Genomic DNA, 6,000 nt, shown 5'->3' with positions numbered 1-6,000 from the left:
AGTAAACTGAGATTAGAGATTCCTAACCTCTAGTAAACTGAGATTAGATATTTTTAATCTATAGTAAACTGAGATTAGAGATTATTAATGTCTAGTAAACTGAGATTATAGATGATTAGTTTACTAAAGATTGATAATGGTGTAACAACTGCCAATATCTCAAATTGTTTTATATGAACCAGTGGTTTTGACAATATCGTTATCATTCAAGATTTCATATATTTTATAATACCGTACCTACTGCTATTTGTACATTAAGTTATTGAAAAGAAATAATGGTATTTTTGTAATTTTCTTCTATTCTATGACAAGAATGCATTCATGAAGATCTATTGTATACGGTATTGATCTATTGCGAAACAGACTGTTGCATTTTTCGATTTTTCAAGAAAGTGTTTAGCCTGTTGTGTGGGCTGGGACCTGTGTCAGCAGTCAGCGACTCTGATTGAAGCCCTTCAGTCGGCCCGCAAATCTTGTTAGCAAAAGCTTAGCAATGCTGCTGGTTCCGTAGTTGGAAGCAGACCTTAGCGGGGACAACCTCATCTAACTGTGAGTACGACTAAAACACTTTTGAATTAAATGATAATTGAATCGGGAAATTCAAACCACAATGATAATGAATGCTTTCAATAAATTCTCTGTTGGCAGTGTTGTTAAAATTTTTGTAAATGAATCAATTCATCTCGACGGATAGAGAATAATACGTGAAAATTTATTCCGATACCTACTAACATTCTGCATGATAATCATTCATAACTCATGAATGTTTTAAACTGTTCTTCACCCTTATGTTCTTTACCCTTCATCTGGTATGGTACTATCCAATAATACTGATATTCTCCCACCAATAAACTTTGAATTCTCCCACTCCCTAGCCTATATATTCTGAAAACAATCTGCTTTTTAAAAAAACACATAAATGAATTTAATACAGGAGAAATATTCACCAATATTCGACCAGATACAGAAATAATTGAGAGATGAAGCATACCGGAGTACTATGTATGAGCGAGGGGTAAGGAGTTCAGGTATCCGGATGTACAACTTATTGCCATCTCACATAAAAGAAACGTCAGGTGAAGCTTTCAGATGTTTATTGAAAAAAGAGCTGCTATCCATATGTGCCTACTCAGTGGAGGAATATAAAGATTTTTACAAACCTCAAGATGGAGGTTTAAGAAGATAGATAGCATGTTGCTGTTTGATTAATGACAAATTGACATATCCTTATACCCTTTTTACAGGTGGTCGGTGGATGAAATAATAATAATAATGATAATATAATAATAATAATTCAAAAATCAGCTTGATATATCAATGTTGAACCTTGTCTCTGAAAATGATGGAAGACTTCCATACTTAGTATACTTTAGTATACAAATCAAATGATTGTACGTATAAGTTTATGAAATTGTAAAAAACCTTAAAATTGAAAAATTTCTTTAAAAAAAGTGCATGAATGAGATTTCAAAATCTAGACATAGTTCTTGACAGTAATAGAATCTTGAGAACACCTCAACCTCATAGAAAACAAATAAAATTGAGAAACTTTTAAATTTCTGAATTTTAAGTGAGATGAATTTAACAGTGTTTCTCTACCACATCAGTTAATTCATAAAAAGAATATATGGATTTAAAAACACAGTAAATTCCATGTAGATAATAAGTAGATCCAAGGATACTTCGATGATTTGAAAGTTACAATCTTCAAATGTGACAAATCAGGTCCTATTTTATTATTTCATTTATTATATTAATTACAGTTGAAATGTTGGTTATTCAACGTACCCCTCTGTTTCTATTCCTATTTACAACCCTGCAGCGGTAATTTTAACATGGCATCCCGTTCTTAAGTTGCATCCCAGAATGGGTTGAACTCAAGAATGTAGCGGAGAATAAAAACGGGATAATGTTTCGTAACATTATGATATAAGTTCACCTTGAAACTTTAAATCATATAGAAAGAATCTTAAGTTGCGTACAGATATACGCGCCGCGAACATGAGCAATTCACTTTCAATCAGCTGACTATATCTGTATTTTTACAGAAACGGTAAAATACAGATATAGAAGGCTTGGCATCAGCTGATTAAAAGTGAATTGCTCATGTTCGCGGCGCGTATATCTGTACGCACCTTTACATGTCATTGTTAAGTTTCCTAATGTAGATTTATCTTTAGAAAAGTTCCAGTACCGATCCACGAGTCTCTACGAACGTTACCGTACTACCGAGCTACATTAATAATCAAATAATTTCCACTCAATCAAATAGCATGATTGAAATTATTCTGTTATTAATTGAAGAATCTCATCAGGAGGGGTGGGAGTTTGATCTTCTATTCTATACAAAACTTGAGCTACCCTTTCAACACAATATTTGGTCCAATATTAATCTTAGTCCAGTCAACGAAAGATTATAGAGGGAAAAGTTTGGAGCACAATTTTCAACTCCACAGGATAGTTAGAGGATTAACATATCAAAAGTCCTTACCCCTACAGTCTACACCCTGTGCTGAACGGGTGGGGGTGGTTTGAAAGTACCATTTTTTCATTTTTCGCATATATCTCGGAAACTACGCATCTTATGAACATCTATAGTTCTTGCAAAATTGAAGCTTACAAAATTACCAACAAGTTTTGTCTTCTGCATGAAACAAGAATGGGCTAATTACGAGATTGTAGAGCATTAAATTATCTTTCATTCCATGTACAATTCGACTATTTCACGCATTCCCATACGACTGCTGCACCAGTTTCAGTTTTGAGTGTCTTTGTTTGGTAGAAAGGTTAGAAACAACCCCTGTGTTTAGTTCGGCAGACTTTCCAATAGGTAATCAATATGAATGTTCGTACCGAAGCGCACTGTGGCAATTTATGATGACAGAATGGTGGGATATTCGGAAAAATTCACTTGTTGCAAATCTTAAGATTTGACACTCAAAACTAAAACTGGTGCAGCAGTCGTATGGGAATGCGTGAAATAGTCGAATTATACATGAAATGAAAGATAATTTAATGCTCTACAATCTCGTAATTAGCAAATTCTTGTTTCATCAATTGTTGAAAAGTTATAAGACTTGAAAGAGCGAAAAAATGGAAGAAAATCTGGTTTTTCGAAAATGCATCACTTTAGAACACGACTATCTCGAAAAATATAGGATTTATCTAAACCTCTATCAAACAAAACTTGTAGGAAATTTATTAAGCTTTATTTTTATGTAGTTGATTATGTCAGTATAACCCATTGTTTCCAAGATATAAGCATGTAAGTAATAAGTGGAAAACGCAACTTTCAAACCACCCTCATCCCTTCAGAACATGATGTAAGGGTTGGGATTTTTGATATGCTCACCTCCAAACTAGTCTCAACAAAGCTGCAAAGTCAAAAATTGTGTTCCAAACATTCCCTTCAAATTTCATTCTCAACTGATCTATTGTTGCTGAACAGAAAATTGCACTCTCTACACTGAAATTGCTGCAACAGTCGTGGGGAAATGCGTAAAATAATGAGAATATACATCAAATTGAAGATAATTTGATGCTCCATCAGCTCATAATCAGCACGGATTCTGTTCTTCAATCGTTCAAAAATTATAAGGCAGAAAAGATGAAAAACTTGAAGGCAGAAGTGTTTTTAAAAAAATATCTCACCTTCAACGGTGGATATCTCATAAACTATGAGAGATATGGAAAAAATGTAGAAGACAAAACTTGTTGGTAATTTTGTAAGCTTCAATTTTGCAAGAACTATAGATGTTCTTTTCTAAAATATTAGAGAAACTGATGAAAACAAGATTATTGAAATTCCTGAATAGATATGAATTTTTTAGTAAAAACCAATACAGCTTCCGTGAAGGTTTTGATACTGAGCGTGCACTAGTCGACTTTATGAGAATTATATATAATAATGTAAACGATGGTTGAATGTAAATGCTTTATTTTAGATGTAGAAAAAGCTTTTGATACGGTGAGCATGGTCTTCTATTAAATAAGTTAGAATCTACAGGGGTAAGGGGCGTGGCCCTACAATGGTTTAAATCTTTTTTAAATGATAGAGTTCAATGTACAAAAATTAATAATACCTGTAGTTCTTTTTCAACAGTAACTTCAGGACTTCACAGGGATCAGTTCTTTCAGCTATTCTCTTTATAATTTTTGTGAACGACCTATGTGATGCCAATTTAAATGGAAAAATATTTTTGTTATGCAGATGACACGGTATTAGTTAGTTCAGGGAAATCATGGGAGGAACTGTACAATAGAGTAAACCATGACTGTAAATTTCTTCAACAATGGTATCTTAGAAATAGATTAGCAATCAATGTCGAAAAAAAACCAAATTTATTAATTTCTCTTTGCGCGCACCAAAAATTCACAATCAACCTATTATTTTCCATCTAAATGCTGTACATATGACTTATTATGCCAATGTCCTCCTATAGAGCAGTCGAAGAGATTAAATACCTTGGTATTTTTATTGATTCAGCCTTAAATTGGAAAACACATATATCTAATCTCAAGAAAAGTATCAATACCTATCTTTGTAAATTCTATCACTTGAGAGAGCTGTGTGATACAAACACACTACGCACAGTATATTATGCCTTATAAATTCAAAATTAGAATACGGCATTGTATGTTGGGTGGAGCTGCAAAAGTGCACTTTAGTCCACTACACAAATTGCAAAAACATTTCATCAGACTAATACTATTCAAAAATCGAAGAGAGAATTCGTTTCCTTTATACAAGAGATTACGTATTCTCCCAATTCGCCATCTTTTTGTTTTCAAAGTCTTAAGAATTTTCTTTATGCGAAGTGGAAACGATGGATTTTTCAGGCCCAGCTTTTCTGAAAGAAGAAGACTTGACCTGGTATCAAGACTACCAAGAATAAATTTTAGCTTCTTTTCTAATCTTTTGTATACCTAGGCCCAAAACTCTTCAACGCTATACCACATGCTGGTAGAAGAACTAGAACTTGGAAAGAATTCTCAACAATAATTAAAGACTGGCTATTCCAATATCAAGATATAGAAAACTTTTTTTCAATTCTATCCTGAAAATCATACACTGTTTCAGCTACCGGTACAATGCCATGTATTTATACTCCATAAATTCCCAAACTTTTTGTACTTTGTGATTTATATTTCCACTTAGCTCATATTTTCTTATTAAGTTATAGTATTGTTTTAATATTACAAAATTCAACACTGCGCTTCTGCTTTGTTTTTCTAAATAAATTTTTATAGCTGTTCTTGCACATTATATGCACATTTGTACCGCAATGGCCGAAAATACTTTGCTTAGATTTTTTGAAATAGCAACTATATAATATTCGAAATATGTAATTATAATATATGATACTGGCAGCGCCTATAAACAATTGCTGTCAGTTAATTCTAAGATAAAATATTGTAATTTTTTGTTTGTATAAGAAAAGGAGAATAAATCATTTCATTTTCATTTCATTTTCATTTTCATGTTCATAAGATGCATAGTTTCCGAGATATATGCGAAAAATGAAAAAATGGTACTTTCAAACCCCCCCACCCCTTTAGCACAGGGGGTAGGGGTGAGGACTTTTGATATGTTAATCCTCTAACTATCCTTAAAAGAGCTGTGGAGTTGAAAATTGTGTTCCAAACTTTTCCCTCTATACCGTTATTTGAGCATTCGTTGCCTGGACTAAAAGCAATGATCTCTAAATTGATCTTGAATTGCTGTCAGTTTTCATGAAGGCGGCGGACTGATATTGAGAGTGACACAAAATTTGTTATTACTCAACAAACTCGATAACAAGTTTTGAGATAGTACAATGAAGCTGTCTAGTCACACTTCCTCCTTTCCAACAATTCAAACGGATAAAATGAATTGCAATAAAACCACATTGGAGTCGATGAGCATTTCACAGCAGTTTTGCGGTGAAGCCAAATTAACTTGAAAAGTATTGCTTTCACTTCCTAAAAATTTCTTTTAATGCGGAAATATAAATCTCCTCT

This window comes from Nilaparvata lugens, chromosome 2, assembly GCF_014356525.2.
Source record: "Nilaparvata lugens isolate BPH chromosome 2, ASM1435652v1, whole genome shotgun sequence".
NCBI classification, from domain to species: domain Eukaryota; kingdom Metazoa; phylum Arthropoda; class Insecta; order Hemiptera; family Delphacidae; genus Nilaparvata; species Nilaparvata lugens.
The sequence above is the reverse complement of the archived record's forward strand: the minus strand, read 5'-3'. Positions refer to the sequence as shown.